General features: G+C 38.5%; 1 protein-coding gene and 1 pseudogene across 7 annotated transcripts in view; both read right to left on the bottom strand.

Annotated features, from left to right (window-relative positions):
• Lmntd1 (lamin tail domain containing 1) overlaps nucleotides 1–10,833 on the bottom strand; it is a 349,980-nt gene extending 339,147 nt beyond the window's left edge. For 5 of the 6 annotated variants that reach the window (XR_015452321.1, XR_015452320.1, XR_015452319.1 and 2 more), the window contains exon 1: nucleotides 10,734–10,796. The gene's annotated coding sequence lies outside the window, so the exon portion shown is untranslated. Of the gene's footprint in view, nucleotides 1–10,733 lie in introns of all 6 variants that reach the window. The other variant, XR_015452323.1, reaches the window with a different exon arrangement.
• The window catches only part of LOC106009451 (zinc finger protein 878 pseudogene), a 252,194-nt pseudogene that overhangs the window by 70,702 nt on the left and 159,442 nt on the right, over nucleotides 1–22,050 (bottom strand). The window contains exon 3 of the transcript XR_015452325.1: nucleotides 10,734–10,835. The product of XR_015452325.1 is annotated as a zinc finger protein 878 pseudogene (transcript). The remainder of the gene's footprint in view (nucleotides 1–10,733; nucleotides 10,836–22,050) is intronic.

Here is a 22,050-nt window from a genome sequence, read left to right as displayed (position 1 = left end):
TCTGAGATGATCGTGATTTTTGCTTCCCTTTATCGATATGATAGTTTATTGTTTTGCATATGCTGAGTCATCCTTGCCTCTTGGGATAAATCTCATTTGTTCCTGGTTTATCCTTCTTATGTTCTGTTGGATTTGATTTGTTAGTATTTTGTTAAGAGTTTTTACATGTCTGTTCATCAGGGATACCGGTCCACAGTGTCCTTTTGTATTATGCTTCCCTGGCTTTAGTATCTTGGTGATACTGGCCTCAGAGAATGAGTTTAGAAGCTTCCCTCCCATTTTTTATAGTTTGAGAAGAATTTGTATTTTTTCTTCTCTAAGAATTTGGTAAAATTCAGCAGTGATACCACCTGGTCCTGAGTTTTTCTTTATTGGGAAAACTTTAATTACTGATCCAATCTCATTTCTTGTTATTGGTCTGGTTAGGTTTTTTTCTTAATCAATTTTTGTGGGTTATGTGTGTTCAGAAATTTATCTATTTCTTCTAGGTTTTCCAATTTTTTTAGCATATAATTGTTCACAGTACTCCATATTGATCTCTTGTATGGCTGTTGTCAGTTATAATATTTTCATTTTCATCTATAATTTTACTTATTTGGTTAGTCTAGCTAAAGATTTTTTGGTTTTATTCACCTTTTTAAAGCATTTGCTTATTTCATTGATGTTTAATCTTCAGTTTGCTTATTTCTTTTCTTAACTTCTTTTCTTCTAACAATTTTGGGCTTGGTTTATTCTTGCTTTTCTAGTTCCTTCAGTTGTACTAGTAAATTGTTTATTTAAGATCTTTTTCTTCATGTAAATGGTTCTTACTATAAACTTCCCTCAATACTGCTTCAGCTGAATCCTATATGTTTTGGTACATTGTGTTTTTATATTCATCTGTATCCAGATATTTTTAAATACTTTCTTTTTATTTATTCATTATCCCATTGGTTATTCCAGAGCATGTCATTTAATTTCTATGTATTTGTACAATATCTCAAGTTTCTTTTGCTGTTAACTTTTAGTTTTACTCCATTGTGATCAGAGAGAGTACATGCTATGATTTTGATTTTTAAAAATTTGTTGTGATGTGTGTGTGTGTGTGCGTGTGTTTGTGGATGTGTGTTGTTTATGACCTAACATATGGTCTATCCTGGACAATTTTCTACATACTAATGAGAAGAATATGTATTTTGCAGGTGTTGAAGCAAATATTCCAGAAATGTCTGAATGTCTGTTAGGTATATTTGATCTATATAACTCATATGTCTTTGGTGGCTTTTTGTCTGAACAATGTGTTCATTGATTAAAGAGGGTGTTACTGTATTGGAATATGTCCATTTAGATATCTATAATATCTGTTTTTATATACATATATAATAGTAATTGTTTATTTACTTGTGCTGAATTGATATCACTATATAGTGACTCTTTTTGCCTCCTATTGCAGTTTTTAATTTGAAATCTCTTTTGTCTTATGTAAGTGTAGCTACTTATGGCCACTTTGGTTTCTATTTGCATGGAGCATTTTTTCCATCCCTCCACTCTCAATCTATTTGTCTTTACCAAGGAAGTATGTTTCTTGTAGGCAACACATCATTGGGTCTTTTGGCAAAAAAGGAAAAAAAAGAAGATTGCCAATCTAAATCCTTTATATTAAGATTTGAATTTGTTTACATTCAAGGTTGTCATTAATAGAAAACAATATAACCTTTTCATTCTATAAATTTTTTTCTATAGATCCTTTTTTCTTTTCATCTCTTATTATTCATCTGTGTGGTTTGGTGGTTTTTTTGTATTGCTAATGCTTGATTCTTTTATCTTTGTCTTTTGTGATCTTATACTTTCACATGTTCTTATCATAATAGAATGTGTGTCCAGCTGACAGCCCAACCAAACTTCCAAGTATATCCCAAATGCCATTTTTTTCTAAGAAGCCATCCTTTTACACTTCAACTAAAGGTAAACTTGCATTATTTTAGGTGTTCAAAATACTTATCATTTCCCTAAAATAAAATGTCCACCTACATATGCTTGTGTTCTCATCTCATATATAGACTTATGTTTGCTGCTTTCTCATCTCCTTGGGGAGGGGGTTCCATTTTACTTACTTACTCTATATTCTTTACCATCTAATAGGGGAGAATAATCAATGAACACAGACAACTAATATCCCAAACGACATATGATATGTGCAGCAAAGGTAGCGTAAGTAAAGTGGTCAGTCTTCAGAGGAAGGAGGGATGAGGACATGTGGTTGAATAATAAGAAAAGCTAGGTTGGAGAAGATAGCTTGTAAATAAGCCAAAAAGGCACAGGATTTTGAGGAAAAAATGGAGCAGTGACAACTTCATGAAGAAACAAATGCATCACAAAGAGTAAGGCAGTCTGATAGCAGCACATTGAGTGATGACTCTGAAAAGGCAGCTGCAGTTTGATAGCAGGAAAGCACAGACAAAGAAGGCTGCATGGTACTTGGAGGAGCAAAGGGAGTTGCTAAGTTTTGAGAGAAGGAAGTGACACACAGAAAGGATGCCAGCTGTCCTCAATGTAGTTTTCCAATACTAGGCTCAGCAAAACTCAGTAAATTTCCTAAATATCTCCAAAATATTTGTCTGTTATCTTTTCCATTAAAGATAGCTAAACATGTCATGAATCAAGCCTTAAAATATGCAAAGAAAGTCATGAACTATAGCCCTTGGTTTCTGTCAGATAAAAGGGCCGAAAACCAAGACCAGACCAGGCCACAACAAGCCTTTATTAGGGGAATAGCTCTGTCAGGCTGTCTCTGAACAAAGGAGAGACAAAAAGCAATATGGCTGGGGCAGGGAGAGTCTTTTATAGAGACTGGGGTAGGGTTTGTAGGGGCTGAGGTGGGGTTGAGTGAGGTAGTGACTAGGGAATGGAGGAACAGGTGATGTCACTAGATAGTAGGAGGTGAGCGAGTATTAGGTTACTTTCTAGGTGGGAACAGGGGCATGCTGGGAAGAAGGGTTTATTTTTTGGTGGGAGCAACCATTTTGGCAAGACGTTACACAGGGGAGGGGGCAAGGCATGATAGGAAGAGGGCAGCTACTATACATAATAGCTGCTGAGGTAGTGGGAGACCTATCAGTTTCTGCAATAAGAAATAAGTACAATGTATGGGTAAGACATTGGATTTGGGAGCCAAATGATTCTGGATTCAAATATCAGTTCTTATAATTACTAGTGACCTCAAGAAATTACTTACTCATTCTAAATCATAGTTCCCTGACTTCTTAAATTATATAGTTATCATAATAACTTATGTGGTTTTAGTGAAGTTTAGGTGTGATACATATAAAGGTCTTACTAGAATACCTAATATGTAGAAACTATTAATATGACTCTATGATTCGTCCTTCCTCTATCTTATTTTCCTGGCTCTTTAAATCCCTGACTCTGGTCAAATTTTAATATTATTTCCTGTTCTCTGTCATCTGTTTGGTCAATCTGTTTGGTCTTCCTTCTCTATCATCAAGGACATCTCAGGAAAGGGTGATACATGCAACAGACTTAAAAATGAAATACGTAACATGATAGTCTATTTCATAGAAGTATGGACTGGATTAAGAAGCCAAGGGATGGTAGAGCACCAATAACTGAGAAATCGTGCTTGTCTCTAGGTTTAAAGATAAAAAAGGTGTCACTGGAAGCAGATGGTAGCTTGAGCTATGGAAGCACTGTGGTCTTAGAGGAAAATTCAGCCACCCTAAGTACTACAGAAGGCAATATGTATGCAGAGGGATAATGCAAAAACTTTCTCCTCCTCCCTCTAACCGATTTCCAGTGCCTCCTACTGTCTGGACCTTACTGAGAGCAAAATAATAAAGATGTAACCTATTATCAGGTGATATAACCTATAGAGGTCAGTTTTCTGGGGCACATGGAGGTCAGAGAAAGACAGAGTGAGATAACCGAGGCCAAGGGAGTAAATGCAGAGTAACCATACCCTTCACATCTACAGACTTTTCTTTCCCATTCTACTCTCAAATCTGTAGCATCTTGATTCTACTGCCACACAAAAGAGAGTCAAAAATACAGTTCATCTCATCTATCCTATGAAATCTGGATGAAATACAGCTCCCATCACACATGCTGGGTCCCACTATAGAGGAAGGGAATCAGAAGAGTTCAACTTAGAACTGTTCATAAGGTTTCATTTGGGAACATTAATAAATCTATTTTTTTCTCATGTGCTTGTTTTCCATGCATTGACATACACACAAACCTCTCTGGTCACATACCTCCAATTGGATCTCTTCCTGTCCTTAACACTGGAGTCCTGTGGAACACTCTCCTTTCAGTTGCAAACGCTCTTTCTACATCCTCAACATGTTGCATATCTCTGTGAGTCAATAGTAGTGGAGTTCTCCTGAGGGTTTACTCCCCCCATTCAATCTCCTAAACCACACACAGAAGCCCTGGCCTGAGGGTCCATTCTCCTGAAGTCCCCTTTCCAAGCCATACAAGAGCAGCCCTCTCACACTGAGTTCTGTCATTTGACGCACTTTAGCATGGTCCCATATTGTCACCAAGTATTAGATCAGTCAGTGGAGATCATTGTGTGTGGTCCAGCCAGACTCTGCCTTGCGGTATCTCCTCTTCAACATGTGGTTATTCATTCTTTAGTCTAGAAACATCATTCTTTCCTGGATCTCCTTCTATTTAAACAATTCTTTTTCAGTTCATTTACAAGCTCCTTTTCCTCTGTCTATTCCTGGACGTCTCTGAATTCCATCTTTAATCTTCTCTTACCCTATACTTCCCTCCTGGATGGCCTCTATGTTAATACCCTCTATGGCCATGATATGCTGGTCTCCCGACCCTTTGCCAGTCCAACTCCCTCCAGAGCTATTGATTTATATTTTCTGCTGGCTACTGGATGTCAGCATTTAGAAATTTCACAGGTTTCTCAAGTTTGAAAGGCCCCAAACTAAATTATTTTTAACTTTCCCTACTCCATCCCCTGTTTCCAGGCTGGATTTATTTCTCCTACATGACCTCCATTTTTATTAATGACCCCATTATTCATTTTTACTCCCAAGCCTAAAACAAGAGCATAAACCTTCAAGGCCTTGTGCTGTTGCCACCTACCATCAGTGAACCTTAAGACTGGTTCAAGGAAGCTTCATCTGTAGACAAAAGTCACCTGCATTTCTCTATATATGTGTGCCTTAGCATTTTCCTTGTATTTGTATTTTTATGTTTCTCTTTCTCGAGTTAGTCTACTTCTTCTGGACAGGAGTCACATTTTTAAATTCCCATCCTATGCCTGACACAGAGGGAGAACTGGGCCTTCCCTCTCTCTCAAGACCTACATATCAATAAAGAACAACATTTTATTATTTATACATCCTTAATATTGTTCCTGTCTCCTTTACTCCTCTCTATGCCTACTATTATGGGTTCAGTTCAGGTATTTATCAGTTCTTGCTTGTACTGTTGTTAATAGTATCCTAACCAATCTCCTTATCTTGGTGTTTCCAATTCTCTTTCTCTATCACTAACAAATTGATTTTCCTGGAGTCCAATCTGATCATATAAACTTGAGAGCTGAGACCACCTGCATTACGAAAGCTTATCTGTCAAAAGCAAGAACTGAGACTACTTAGGTCAATATAATTTATATTGTATTATTTTTTCAAAGAATGTCAAGAAGATCAGACCATAACAAGCCAATAAATAACTTTACTGACTCGAAAACACAGAATACAATTAATTTAAATAATCAATTGTTCATTTGGGTGCATAGCCCTTTTTCAGAAAAATGGGTTGCTTAACTGGGCAAATGGCTCCAGTAACTAGTAACTTATCAGGACGCATTTAAAAGACTTCTCTCTTTCCACCATTCCCAAACTATTTGTCATGAACTTTACCCATTCTCATCAGATCCTTGCATTGATAGGGTCTTCAGCCACTTGAGCCTAGACCCCGGCTTTATAATATGTGCTCTGGCTTCCCTCTTTTGAGATATTATGGTGGCCTGTTAAGATAGCTCTTCTCTTCACCTCAGCAGGTTAAGGCACTGAATTTTACTTGAGCAATAGGTCATTGGGTTGGTCCTTGTGGACCACTCCACTCTACATGTTTTATACCACAGTTGTAAAACCTACTCACTTTTCCTTGAACAATTCATGTGATTATACCATTCTATACCCCACACATTCTAGTCCTTTATGTGAAATTGCCTTTCTTATTTGCTCAGTTTTTGAATTTGTGCTTATTCTTTAATATTCAATTAAATTTTCAACTTGTAATCTTTTTATTTTCTTTTTTCAAAACTTCTAAGTACAATTAACAGTGTCCTTTTCTGTGTTCCTTAATGTATTTTGATCATAGGCCTTATCACATAGTGATGATATTTGTCAACATGCCTGTAACCCCTGTTATGCTATTGACCCATAGAGAGCTGGAACTGTCTTATTTATTTTGGCTTACCTGATACCCCTCATAATATGTGACCTATAAATGTGGATAGATGAGTGAGTTACTGAAATACAAAATAGCTCAGGAATAACTCATTTGATGAGCTGAGGAAATCCTTTAGTATTTTATTCCATTTCTTTATTTCAAGACTAAGAAGGATTCTCCATTATTATCCTCAATATCTTTTCATTGCTGGGCTTATGCTTTCCAGTGATAACCTAGGAATATTACACAGTGAGATGCTGTTATTTTTTGCTTAAGGAGTAAAAGTGTGGGAAGGAAGCTAAACATTTCAGTGGGCAGTTATCACTGCCCCCATGACAGGTGAGGGAAATGTAGCTCAGGGAGGTAGTGGCTTACTAATCTAGAAAAAGTGGGGAACCAGAATCAGAGCCCCAACTGGTGCCAAAAAACCTGGACTGTTTCCTGCTATACTGTGTAGCTCTGCTAAGAGCAATGGCTAAAATAAACTTGGTCTTGCCTATGCTGAATTTCTTCCCTAAGATAAACTAAGGTTATAAAAATCTCATCTTGTTTTTTGCCCCTCCTTCAGTTCCCTACTTAGACTGAATCCACTTCATCCTAGTTTCTGAATCATCTCTAAGAAAGTTTCTTTTTTTCAGTATATGTTTGTAATGCATAATGAATACATTGATGGTGGGTAATTGTTGATATGTGTAAATGACACATCTTAATTCTTTTAACATCCCTTCCCCTCATTTCCTTCCCATTCCCTCCATCTCTTGGTCCTCTTCCCATTTGAAAAAGAGAAATACTTCTTAAAGATTAATTTTTAAACTTATTGAGAGTAATTAACTTAAAAATCTCACTTTTTTAGGGGGAGGGAAGGCTTGCTGTAAGAAGCAAAGGTGTCAGAGGGACAGAGAAAGAGAGAGGGGAGAAAAAGGGAGCAAGAGAAGGAGTTTTACAAAAACTCTAGGAAGCATTCTTTAAAATAACTAGAAACTGGAAAGTAACAAAATCAGCAATAGTAGGAGAATAAAGAAACAAAATGTAGAATATGTGAACAGTGGAATATTATACAGTAAGTGAACTAAAACTCATACAACAAAAGGAATGAAACTCATAGACACAGTATTAAGAGAACAAAGTCAGACTGCATTTATAATATTCCAAAAGAAGGTAAAATAGTCTATGATGTTAGAAGACAGGATAGTGTTTATTTTTGTGGATGAGAAAATGCTCAGCAAGAGGGTATAGTGGGACTTTTATGGTGTTAATAGTAGTGTAGGTTTTATTGCTTGATTGAAAGATTGATTGGCTAATTTGTTTAATCTGGGTGGTGGTTGAACAGAAGTGTTCATTTTGAGACAAATCGAGCTGCCCCTTTTAATTTGTGTTCTTTTCTATATGCATGGAAATGTACACAGATGTACAGTTTTGGGTAACCAGTTCCATAGGTCAATTTTGCTGTAGTAAAAACCAATCTTTCAAATCTCTGTAGTGCATACAACACATATTCATTTCCCTGTGGTAGGCAGAATTCTAAGAAGGTCCTTTTGATCTCTACTCCCTGGTATTACTTTCACGATCAGATTATGTTATATTACATGACAAAGAGATTGTGTAAGTGTAATGAAGTTTAGTAGTCAGTTAATGCTACTCTAGGGAGATTATCTGGGTGGACCTAGCTTAATCCCTTGAGTCCTTTAAAAGAGTTTTCTCGAACTGGAGGTCAGAGATTTTCTGGAGGGGATTCAGAGTACCATGGAGTCTTAAAGATGATGACTACAGTGAAAAGACCTAAGTGCAACTTCGGACCAGCAATTAGCAAGAAAATAGTGCTGTAGTCCTACAACCATAAGGAAATCATTTTGCCAGCAACTAGTGAGCTCAGAAGAGAACCTCAAGCCCAAGAAGAGAGCAGCTGAAATCTTGATTTTAGGGTACTGAATCCCCTGAATGGATAATCCAATAGCCCTATGCCCAGACACGACCTACAAATACTGTGAAGTATCAAATTTGTGTCATTTTTAGCTGCTATATGTGTGATATTTTTATACAGCATTAGAAAACTAACATGCACTTCATGAATCAGCACTGTGGAGCCTCCACTCTGCCTCAGATGCCTTCATGTTCTTTGGCCCACATGGAAGGCGCTGCCCCACTGGACCATGACATAACAGGAGGAAAACAGCAAGTGAACTGACAAAACCCTATGCTGCCTCTTACAGAATGTGGTGTTGATCACATTCATTCACACTCCAAGGGTCAAAGCAGCTCAAATGGCCATGGCCAAAGTCAATGAGGTAAGATGCATCATCTTCTTGTGAGAAAAGGGAGATTGAATAATTTTGAGAAATAATACAATCTACCATCATAGAATTTTATAACTATGGCCTGATTGGAAAGAGGAGGGTCTTTGGAGTTAGAAAGGCTTCATTTTGGATCTGGTGTCACTACCTTACTGTGTGAGAATTTAGAAAACCTCTCTGAGCCTTAGTCTCTTCAATGGTAAATACCTGCCTTACAAGGATGGAGTGAACATTAAATATATGATCACTGTACCTGATGGATATTCTAATATGTGCTTGATAAATATTAATGCTGGCTTCTCATTTTAAAGATTAGCTGGAACAGAAGCCACATCTAAACACACCTCTTTCCCCTAATTTTTCTAATAAAACTATGTTAGAGTCCCAAATGCACAATATCTTTACATACTATAGCTCTTTGAGCAGTGTAGTAACAAATCCTTTAAAGATCACTCCTCTAAATGGGATCATTAAATGCAACCAATATCAGAAGTGGGATTACATTATACAATTGCCTTTTTAAATCGATGATTCTTTAACACCTATTCTTGGCTTGGGAAAATGCTGTCATAATGCCATAGTTAGTACAGGGGGAAAACTGGCCAAATCAAACAGTTAATAGTATTTTGTCCCTGAATTAGTTCAACTTTATAATTTGTCCAGATGATTTAAAAATTTATCTCAGGTCTGTAGTTCACAATATCTCTTTAAGAATAACCAGGGGCCAGGGATTTAGCTCAGTGGTTCCACCGCCTGCCTTGAAAGTGCAAGGTCCTGAGTTTGATCCCCAGTAGCAAAAAAAAAAAAAAGAAAGAAAGAAAAAAGAATAACCATTGCTAGTAGTTACCTGTTAATTCTGAATGCACTGTTGAGGGGTTTTGACTATTTTTCATTACACAAATAACACACACACATACACAAAATGAAGTCAGTGCACTCTAACATAGTTTTATTAGATTCAGACTGGTAACTAGAGTCAACATTGGTATATATTCTTCTGGTTTTTCCCCCCTGAATAGATAGATAGGTACGAAGGGGGCAGGGTGTCAGACATATCATACACACATACACATGTCTGTACTTCTGGGCACTTTATGTATTTCTTTTACAAAATGGCATTGTATCTTATATTCTGTTTTCTAACCTGCTTTTTCTTCTAGTTATACACGCACATGCCATTGTTTTAATGATTACATTTAACCATTCTATAAATATTTTTCAACCTGTATCTTATTATTAGATGTATAGATTGTCAATTTTTTATTATTCAGCATCTTAAACAGTAGTTCTACCACTGTAGTCCATATACATGAATTAGAAGATGCTAGGGCATTGTGCTTAGCAGGGTACCAGCCAGATTTTAGTTCTGCACATGCCCACTCGCCCATCTGATCAGATCCCATAATTGGCATATCTGCCCTTAAATTTCCAAATGTATATTGGAAATGTTAAAGAACAATAAACATAGACTCTCTTTCAGAATTCATAGCTTCCCCTGACATTTCCAGACATTTTGTGTTATCAAGTGTTGCCAGATGGTATCTAAAAGCATCTTCATCTGGAATTACTAATTTCTCTCTCCAAGATTGACGTTACTGACCATTTATGTCCTCTGTAAAGGTGTCAAAACTGGGGAAAGTGCTCTAGACTTTACAAGTCACAGATACTCAAGGTCCTGCAGGTAGAGTTATCACAGAAGTGCTCATGATAAAAAAAATCTCAGATGTTGACTATTTTTCTTCCAAAAACAAAAGTTGAAAAATCCACCTTATGTTCTGATTCTTCTTTTGCCTCGGACCAATGAAATAACTGCTCATAATGTACTCCAAAGGACTCACAACAATGATTCACAAATGTCCTGAATTTGAGCATTGTTATAGAAACATGAATGCCTTTATGGGACAAACAATTACATATTATTATCCTTTTTTCCATAAAGGAATGAAATGGAAGTCTCCATCTGCCTTGGTTAAGAGCTCCCTTGAACAGACTGGGAAGGCAATTACCAGGAGCATGGACACTGACCTCTAGCCTGGCTGCCCAGTCTCAGCCTTGCATGGTCTCTTCCAGGCCTCTGACTGCAGCTCTTTTCTTGAATGTGCTATTGTTGGTCTCTTCAGGGAGCAGCTGTTAAAGAAAAAGGAAGATTATTTGCAATTGGATAGGAAAATGCTCCAACAAAAGAATTAAATGAGGTAATTAGCTACCTTCTACGCATAAGCACCAGCACTGCTGCTGAACCTTCAGGCTGTAGTGATTGAGGAACATAATGACCTTCCCCATGTAAGACAGTCACCTGCAGCCACCAAACATCACAGGTAAGGCCACCCTGTCCTCTACCCTGGGTGGGAGGTGGCATGACTGAAAATTTATCCAAGGATATCTCTCATTTTATTAAAACTTTTTAAAACGGGGACCATTTTTGAGTGGGAATGCCACATAGAGCCCTAAAGGAACTATATTTTGTTATATAATATGTCCCTTTAAAAGTAGAAAGGTGAGAGATTTGTGGGGTGGGGTTAGTCGGATTAATTAATTTTTACTGTGTATAAGAGATATTCTTATGGCTTACGCTGAAGCATCTAGAATGCTCAGATCATGCTATTCTGGTGAGCCTGATGTCTGCCAAGACTCTCAAAGCTATTAGGCTTCATAATCTCAATCTGTATTTATATGATGAGAGGGTATCATGGGTTGTCCATACCTTAGATGCTTTGGACAAGATATTGTGCACAATTTTTTAAAAAGAACACACAAATGGACAATTAAAAAATTGCACAGAAGGATAAGAAAGGAATATCAGGGCATAACTGTAATAGCTATAAATTAGCTGATGGCTCTGATCAAGAGATGGGTGATAATATAGCTGTTATACAGGATAGAGTCTCTTCATTTTCACCTCAAAGGGAGATTTGACTATGAGAAGCCGATGGACTTTCTGCAGGCCTGATAATGCTTGTACGAAAACAGTTGGTCCCGGCGAAGGAAAAAATGGTCAACATGCAGGGTCAAGTAGAGTAAGAGTCAGCCAAAGGGTTTACTTAGAAGATGTAAACAGTGGGACATAGAGGACAATAGTTACAAAGAGTAGTGAGGGAAATGAAAAAATGGAAGTGATAAGAATCTCTTATATTTTGGAGTTCTTAAACTCGCTGCTTCTTACCTTCTACCTTTCTGTCTCAGGTCTAATACTAAATATGCTGCCTCCAAGAAGCCCTCTGCTTGCCACCTGAGTGAGATGCTGTCATCCAGGCTCCTGTAGCTGTGTTTCCCACGTCATAAAGGTCTGCAGTGGCATAAGTGTGCTTGCCTTTCCATCTACTAACTCTGAGTCTCAAGAGTTCAGTGACAGGCCTGCTTTTCTCCCTAGTTTGGTTTGAGGAACTGGAACAATGTCTGGACCATAGTAAGTGATAAAAAATATGTTGAATAAATAAATTTCAGAGGAAAGTTGCAGAGATCATAAGCAGAGAGAAGAGCTTGTCCAGAGAGGGACAGATTTGTGGGGATGACCAAAGCCCTCAGCTGGAGAGTTGAAGTGGTGTGGAAACTTAAAGAAGCACCACAGAGTGCCAGACAGTGGCAAAGATGGGGCTTGAGGGCTGTTATGGATTATATCTAGATGTCCCTCCATAACCTCATGCACTCATAGGTGGGGCTTTCTGGAGGTGACTGGATCATGGGGGCATGGTGCTCATCAGAGGATTAGTTCACTATGAGTTTATAAATGTGACATTGGGAGGTGGAACTGGTTAGAGGAGGTAAGTCAATGAGGGTGTGGCCTGGAAGGATATATCTCCCTCCTCCTCCCTTGATCTCTGCTTCCCTGCAGCCATGCCATGAACAACTTTCCTCTGCCATGCCTGTCTGCCATGCTGTCCTGCTCTGAAGCCAGGGAACCATGGACTGAAACTTCTACAAACTGGGAGCCAGAATAAACCTTTCCTCCTTTAACTTGTGGATGTTAGATATTTTGTCCCAGCAATGAGAAAGGTGACTAAGACAAGGGCTGACCACAAGGAGCCCTAAAAACCATGTAAAAGAGATCAGAATTTGTGTTGACTGAAGACATTAACAGGAAAATTGGGAAAGGACATGATTAAACTGTATGTTTAGAAAGAGGAATTTTGCTTCAGCTTGGAAAACAGATTAGAGAGAGGCCTGCATGGAAGTAAGGAGCCCATTTAGAAAACTTGGAGAAATCTGTGGGTGATATTTTTAGGGGTTGAAACATAGTGAGGCAAAAGGCAGGGGAGACAGTGGATGGATCTAAGAAGTATTTCAAAAGTAGAGTTGGCAGAACTTTGATACATGTTAAAAGATGAGGAAGAAAGAGGACTCAAGACTGATACCTGTTTTAGGCATGAACAAATGGACACCTACCCTATCATACCACTCATTAAAGTGGGGAAGGTAGGAGGAGAAGTACTCTTCAACTTTTATAAATTACATTTTAGAAAAGTTAAAGTTGATGTGCCTATGCAATATCCATGAAGAAACATCCAGAGACAGATAGGTACTTTTTTTTTGTACTGAGGCTTAAACCCAGGGATTTTGCATTGAGCTACATCCTCACCCCTTTCCTGCTTTTTATGTTGAGACAAGGTCTTGCTAAGTTGCCCAGGCTATGCTCCAACTTTCCGTCCTCCTACTTCAGCCTCCCAGAGTGCTGGATAACAGGCATGCCATCTTGCCAGGCTGAGACACACACATCTGGACAGATCAAGTGGATAACAGGGCTGGAGACTAGTGTCAGTGGTCATTGGCAGAGAGGTGGAGACAAACATCAGGGGAAGTGATAAGATTGCTTAGAGGAGTTTATAGAAGGCAGAGACAGGAAGACTCAGAGCTCTGAAGAACAGTCACATTTTTTTAAAGGACAGAAGAAAGAAGCCTGAAAGGAATAGTGCAAAGAAGCAGACTGAGAGTTAAAGAAGTGTGGGAGAAGCTAAGGGAAGAGGTCTAGAGACCAAAGTTTCCAAAAGTTAGAGCAACAATTGAGACAAATCTATTCTTTCTAGGAAGAAATAATTGGCAATTAGTAGTGGGCTAAGGAAGAGCAAAGAGATCCCAAGAGCTGTGGATAATTCCAATGCCTTGGAGACGGTTGTCCCACAGACATAAAAGAGGAAGTTGAGTTTGTTGAGGAAGTTCAGTTTTAACTCATGTGTCAGATGGTATTTTGTCAACTGAAAATATACAGAGGTATTGTGGCTGAACCTACTGTGAACTCATTCCAATGAGTCAGCCCCAAACTACTCCTTACTCCAGTTACAGGAAAAATTGTCTTCCATGAAACCTGTTCCTGGTGCCAAAAGTGTTGGGGGCGTCTGCACACATAATGGGGATAGCTGGGGTTTTGTGAGGAGAGGAATAAAAGTAAACACAGGAAAAGAAATAGTTTTGACAGAAAATATATTAAAGTTAATTTAGGATGTGTTGAGTTTCCTGGTATGTGGAGATATCTGAAAGGCAGTTGGAAATGTTATTCTGGCTTCCAATGAGAACTCTTGGTTAGCAAAATCAACTTGAAGTCATCCTCATAGAAATGGTAAATGAAGCCATGAAAATGGATAGGACTGAGCAGAAAACAGAGGGGGACAGAGCATGTTGGTACTGGTAACAAATAATCATCTACAAGGCAAAACCCGAGACCTCAAAGGGACCAGCAGGGGTAATGAGGCAATAGGTGCACATACAGGAAGTACATGTACAGGCACAGGTGATCAGATGAGTTTTACCTGCGTCTTGCTCATTGTCTCAGCTCAGCCTCCCAAGCTTGGGGCAAGTTTTTCACACCAGAAGCATCTAAAAGTTCTCTAGACAGTGCTTAGAAGAGCAGGTATCTAGTAAAGGGCTCTCACTGTAGTTTGAAAGGGTGGCAAGATTGAAGGAATATTCTTTAGAAGCGAGAACACACTTGACTCCCATCAGTCTGGGAGGCTGAGGCAGGATGATTGCAAGTTCAAGCCCAGCTTGGGAAATTGAGCACCTTAACGAGACTTATTCTCAAAATAAAAATCAAAAAGGGGTGGGAATGTCAGTGTGAAGACCCTGGGTTCAATCTCCAATACCAAAAGTATGTGTGGTAGTTATCTCTTTTTAAAAATTGCAGAGCCTGGAGGCCCAGCTGCAAGTGGATAGGACATATACACAGCACAGCCAGTTATTATACTGTTTTCCTCTGCAGTGCTTAGCTGTCTGGGGACAGTGGCAGCACTTAGAACATGCCAGGCAGGTGTTGGGAGAGTGAGTGGGGGGAGAAAATCTAAGGCAGCCTTCACTCATATTGAAACCCATACCTTCTCTTGTTGTTTCTTAGGCAGCCATACCACCACTCCTTCCGTTGTTCCTTGTAAAAGTCTTGGAATTATCCTAGATTCTTCTCTCTTTGTATAAACCCTCATTAAATAACCCTCAAGTTATTCCCACTTCTAACGCACTGCTCATCTTTGCTGTCATCCATCTTCCTTGAAGTCACTATCATTCTTTTGCCCCGACTACAGCCTTGGCCTTTATATACTTCCATAAACTATTCCTGCTCCATTCGTTTTTGTTCTTCATACTGTAGGTAGAGTGTTTTTTAAACCCACATTGGCTATCACTTCACCTTTTGAAGACCCTTAAAAACTTTCTCATTGCTTTTAGGATAAAGACCAAAATTCTTCACACAAGCAACAAGGTCCTCATGATCTAGCCACTGTGATATCTCCTGAATCTCGGTTTTTGGGGTCCATGGGCCTTCTTGTTCCTCACAAACATAACACGGTACATGGCCAACTGAGGGTCAGGGAGGACTGTGTCATATAATCAGATGTCAATAGGAAGGTCATTGATATAAGAAGGAGGAAGTCATAAATGTAAGAAAAAACTGCAGACATTGCTTCCTAAACTTGATACAAGGAGTGGAGAAGGAACCGAAATGACCACTATTTGTAAGTGTTATGATCCAAGTGAGATTGTCAAAGCAAACCCAAATTTTAGTTAGCTGTAATCTTAGTTTTTTTATTCATTCAAATAAAACAGTCAGAAGTCAAATATTTCTCTATGTAGCTGTGAAATGACTGCAGCACTGAAGATGATACATTCTAGTTAGTCTCAAAATGTCAATCTCTCTAAAATGAAGCTTATATTCTACAAATTTGCTTCTGGAAAATTATATCACTTCTTTGTTTCTAGCTCTTCCTTCTCAAAGAACTCACTACAGAGTATTAGATCTGAAATTTGATTCTCAAGGAAACACTTGTAAGCACTTTAAGGATTTAAATCAACGCATAGTTAAACCAGGGAATAATAAACAGTCAATAGCTGAAGCATAGCAATGTAAGACACAGAAATTTTTATTACTTTTTAAAAATTGACCAGCAAGATACCAATAACATAAAGAGTCACATTAGTTAGTGTCTTATAGTGATTAATCTCTTCGTTTCCTCTCTAGTCATTTGAAATGCTGTATGTCATTGTTAAAAAAATAATATATCTATATATGTATGTGTGTATATATTTATATATATTTTACCAGGGATTTTTACAAGGACTTTTATTTGCAAGATTTTTGAGTGTGGTGGCATGATTTCAGCATCATAATTTAATATTAGTCTTCTTCAAATCAGACATTTTTATGTATTTTCAGAAGATATGTAGGACTGTAAGTCTCAAAACTGAAATTTCCAAAAGCATATCTTCCCTTTTTTTCTAACCGGAAGATAAACAGATTGCTAACCTCTCAGTCCTTCTTGACCAAGAATAAGGATGACAGCTTTGCCGAGTCCCTCCATTTCCTCAATTTTTTATGGATGAACCAACCACTTAACATTTGGCCGCATCCTGTCAGAAGATTCAGAGTTCTAGGCCAAAGTTCTACAATCACCAAGTTCTTTTCCCATGAGGAATCCTACCTACACCAAATGTCCATTCTCTGGCAGAACTTTCATAAGAAGTATCAGAGGATGACATGTGTCCATGCAGTATTTTATGGGTATTCCCTGTACAGACCTCACAAACCAAGTGGGTAGAAGGGTCCTGTGATTTCAGGTTGGTCTCTCTGCTTATCCGTTCTCAAAATCCTAACGTCCTCAGGAACTGAATGAGGAGTTGCTGCAGCTTGCAATTAGTAGGCCTCATTTCCTTTTTCTTTGTCTTTCCCTGGCTGATTCTGATGATCTTCCCAGCTATATGTAAGGTCCTGCTCTTCCCAGGCAGGAAATATTTAAAGGGCCTTGGGTCCTTGATCTCTTGGGTGTAAGGAGGTCCTGGGAGGTAGTCTATTGGCTTATATGACATTGGAAAATACTTTACTGTCTGATCAACACCAAGGTTGGAGGCCCCAGTGTGCTGGTCCACACACTGCCTCTCACTCCTCTGCGGTATCCCATTCTGACAATTAGTCTCTTGCATTTGCCTCGACTTTGAGATCTGGCCTTCTTTTGCTGCTTCTAGTTTACTACCTGCGAACTGAAGATTTCCCCTGCGTTCCAGATTGGGGCCAATATCCTTAGTCTGCTTATACAGGCAGCTTGATGCAAGCTGTCAATCTCTCTAAACTTACTTCATGGACTTCTATGGCTGATTACTTGCTGGAGGCAGCTACACCCCTAAGTCTTGTTGCTTTCTGCCTTCCAGGTAGGTCTGTCCTGTCAGCCACAGAATTGGCACAGAATTGGTCTCCTTGGGCCAGGCCTACATTCCTATGTGGGCTACTATCAGATTACTTACACTGCTTACTGCTCTGACCTGCTAAGAATAAACATTTGATGTGTCCCTGTTATATCCCCAACCATACCATCAACAATGAATGCACGAGAATTTTTCACTCTACATCAAAACTATATCATCATTTATCTCTATAGTGCACTTACTCTTGTCCTATCAAATGAACTTTAAAACTATGTTAGGATCACACGGATATGGTAGTAGGTTTTCCAAATAATCAGTTTTTTGTAAATGTAGGATAACCTACTGTCTTGGTTTGCCCAGAACTCATCCAATTTTAGCACCGAAAATCCTGCGAACCCAGGAAAATGAGCCAACTTATATCATTGGATTCGATACATATAATAGATACTCAGTTATAACTATATATGAAATTATAAACTTATTATCTTTTAATTGCAGCTTCTACCTGCCAACTTATCACACTGTAACTACACAGTACATTCTGTCAAAGAAGAAACCTTTGTTTGCATTTATTTATTTGTTTGATGTTTGTTTGTTTGTTTGTTTGTATGAACTAAACCCAGGACTTTATGTATGCTATCCAAGTACTGAAACACATTTCCTAGCCTTTTAAAAATATTTTTTGAGACAGAATTTCACTAAGGTGCTGGGGCTGGCCTCAAACTTGCCATCTTCCTGCCTCAGCCTCCTGGGTAGCTGGAATTTCAGGGGTACATCAGCATATTCAGCTAAGAAGAACCCCCTAAAAGAACCCTTTATCTTTTAAGAATCAAGAACCTCTTAAAGAATATTTTCTATTTCTCCACACAACACCTTATGTTCCTAAGACTGCCATAACATTGCCTTCTGGACTAAATAGATCATTCTGCCACAGTGATCCTGGCTCCAAGAGAATGCTTTTTATTCAGGCCCAACAGTGGTCCTTGTCTTCTGATTGTTCTGTGCAAGCCACTGCAGTGGCCTTTTGTCTCTGTTCTGCAGTAAAGGTTTTAAGTGCTTAAACCAAAAAGAAGCACAAGCCCAAATGCTACGTTAAGTCAAACATAAACAGGGTTGCTTGTTTTTCCTATTCAGCAGGACTTCTTAGAGTCTTAACTAGTTAAATATATATTGCAATTCTCCAGAGGAATCAAGTATACTCCATGTTTCCCAAACATACTTGTTCATGAATGTCTATGGAGGGATAACATTATGAATGCCTTTCATGTCTGGCTTCTGCACAGCAGGTGCCTACCTTTTAGGTGTGTTGTAAGGATTTAGAAGCTTGGGAATAAAAGGCATCTGTCATACTACCTCAAAAGTTCACAGAATGATCTCAATCTAATGGCTATGGCCTCACAAGATATTAATGGAGGAAGGCTAAAACTAAAGCAAGAAGACTGTGAGTACTATGATTTGAGGGAAAGTGTGCACATAAAATCATGAACCTCTTGCCTATAATTTCAAAGACCCTTTCCCTTGAGAATTAATGTTTTTGTCATCTTAAACTGTCATCCAGTGACTGCTTAGCAACACTAAGTAATGAGGAAAAATAAAGAAAAGAAGAGCAATGTATGCTCTGAGACTCATGACTTACATTAGCACAGTAAAATCTCCCTTTGAGTAAAAAGGTAGGTAAAAAACCATAAAGAAGGTAGAAAGAAGAAGCTGGAGGCAATAAAGATTGGTTCATACCCTTCATTCAGCAAATGAAAAGAGGTGAGAGGGTTAGAGACACACTTGTGAAAATCCTAAGCCAAGTATTCCATTTGGGGAAAAAACTTCCAAAGCTATACCCAGTCTCATTTTACAGACTAATATTTTCCAGAAGAGTGAACTTTTATATGCATTAATCAAGCATATTTCCCCACTGGCTTTAAGAGCAGAGGTACATATCCTGGGAGACGCACTAGGTCTAGATATAGAATATGATTTTGTTATAATAAAAAGAATCTCAATTTTTGTCAGCTGTGCAGTGGCAAGAATGTCATTTCCCTTCATGAGACTTCAGTTTTCTCTGGAAAACAGGGTTAATCATAATAATTATGCCCTTTTCTAGGGTGATTATAAGAATCGAACAGGTAAGTTATGTAAAAAGCCATACTATGCTGTCACCTCTCTGAGGATACACACTAGCTTTGTGTTGCTCTTCATGGTGTCTCCAGCATTGTCTCAGGGTCTGGCATCAGGAGGACACTCAATATATTTTTGTTGAATGAATAAATTAATATTTTACAAACATGAAAACTTCAGTACATTTTGTTTGGCTTTAGTTCATTTCTTTACACAGTTCAGTAGTGTTTCATGGCAATGTTCTATCATCTTTGGGTTTAATTGCATCTACTGTCAATACCATTTCATCCAGAAAGCACATTCGAACAAAAAATAGTAGGGATGATGTCATCTTGGGACAGTCCTTCCCATGAAAGGACAGTTAGTGTCCTCAAAGTATCCAAAAATAATGTTATTTAGTATTTATTGAGCACTTACTGTTCTATGAGCTTAGTGATAATTTCTTCAATTCCTACAATTCCCTATTAAACAACTGCTAGCATTATTACAATTTTTCTGTAGATGAGAAAACTAGGGTGCAGAGAGTTAAGTATCTCCTTGAAGAACAGAGACAGAATTCACAACAGGCCAGTTGGCTCCATGGCCTTCATCCTCAACTATTATACCTTGTTGCTTCTCATAGTTCTTGATATTGCCTTTATTTTTCACTAAAGAAAACTTTGTCTTGGCCCACCACTGATCTGAAATCTGAGCCCCTGATATAATATATATATATATATATATATATTTTTTTTTTTTTTTTCCTTGAGAATTCTCTTTGCTATGACTATCTTCCATCTGAAGCCCCGGCTCCCAGGGATGTCATCTAAAACTTGGGATAAAAGTAATGAGAACTTCTGAGTAGAAGATAACATAGGGAAAGAAAAATAAACACAGGTACATTTCTCTTTGGAAAGAGAGATGAAAATCAGAAAGATGTACTAAGTAGAGGTGAAAGCTATTCTATTAGATAGGAATATGTATTCCAAGCAACTTTGGGAAGAATTAAGTCAGTGGGCTCATGTACTAGTTACTAAGTTTTGGTTGAAAACCTTATAAATGTCTGCTTACCAGATCGACAACCTGACAAATGCTACCATCTTGAGCCCACAAGGGTGAAATGAGCAGAGATGACTGATGGAGTCATGCTAAATGGGGCCGAGGATCTAAGTGAAGCTTAACTATGTATATACTGAGCTTCTCCTCAAGTTCATGAACTAATCTGGGAAGAGGTAAGGCAACACGTGGTCTTTCCTTCCTCTTAAGGGTGAGCTTAGCCACGAACAATGAGGGTTTTCAAAGCAGACATTTCCCCTTCATCCCTGGGTCCATGCCAGGTTCTGCCAATGGATGGTGGGAGAGGCCCCTTGAAGGCAGAAGGAGGAGATGAGGACTCGTTCCTGTCAGCACATTATCTCAGGATCACCAGTCACCATCCTGGCCCCTGCCCCAGAAGAATAGACTCCCAACTCAGCAGTGCCTTCTGAACATTAGAGATCTAATAACTCCAATTCCTTCTTCCTGCAGTCAAGTGGCAGCTGCTGCTTGTAGATATAGCTGCGTTCTCTTCTGCCTTTTCAGTCCTATGATGTCACCTGAAGTCTCAGTAATAATCTCTTCATTACAATATCTGGTGTGGTTTCTGTTTTTCCTGGCTGGGCTTTGGTAGAACAATCCCTGTATCTGTCATCTCTATTTCTTTAACACTTACTTTGAATTCCTCCTCTATCACTTGGCATTTGCAGAACTGCATTATTATTGAGGTTTTCAAATGTATAATACTTGAGAAAAACTGGGAGCACAGAGAAAAGCCTATAGTGCTGAAATAGAATATCTGATTCTTCCACTGTACAAAATAAGTGATTTTAACCAAATTATTTAATGTCTCTGTATGTCACTTTTTTTTTTACCTGTAAAACTGTGACAATAATACCTGCCTCAGAATGATCTTGAGAGGACACATATACAAAGCACCTTAAAAGCGCTCAGTATAAAAAGGCATTCACTAAATGGCTATATTTTGTGTACCTGTAAACAACTGCCTAGGCACTGGTTTGTACACACTAGACACTCAATATACACTTGGTGGTGAGTATGATGATGTAAGGCTTGTGTGTGTCTATTTGACAGTGGTTTGTTCACAGCAGCACTCAATGAGACTTTACAAGTGATAATAAGTGTGTTTGGACAATTTGATTAATATTCATAACATGTTTTAATCCATTTGTTGTATTTCCTAAAAAAACAGATTGTTGCTCTGCCTATGAAGAATTCCAGAGCATGCTGTTTGACTGAAGCCTGTCTCACCTCCATGGGGACACCACAAGTGGACCAAGGATGTATAAAATGTGTTTGGAACAAACAGTCTGTGATATATCCAAGTGGTTCTGTTGATAGGAAAGAAATGAAATTTTTTCTGGATGATCTTCCTTGAGGGGGGAAAAAAAGCTTGTGGTTTTCATTACGGATCTGACTTTCAATGAAAGTGGCAAACATACAACACCAACTCAGAAATTGTGAACAACCCTGGCAATAGTCTGTGTTCATAGTGGATCAGCAGAATGCAAAATCCTGCAGCCCTCAGAGTGTCCTTGAAGGGCCCAGAAAGCAGACCTACATGTTTAATCCTGGGGAA

This window comes from Heterocephalus glaber, unplaced genomic scaffold (genome assembly GCF_053883595.1).
Source record: "Heterocephalus glaber isolate CG9 unplaced genomic scaffold, H.glaber_assembly_v1.0 deba00001444, whole genome shotgun sequence".
In the NCBI taxonomy this organism is placed as follows: domain Eukaryota; kingdom Metazoa; phylum Chordata; class Mammalia; order Rodentia; family Bathyergidae; genus Heterocephalus; species Heterocephalus glaber.
The sequence above is the reverse complement of the archived record's forward strand: the minus strand, read 5'-3'. Positions and strand labels throughout refer to the sequence as shown.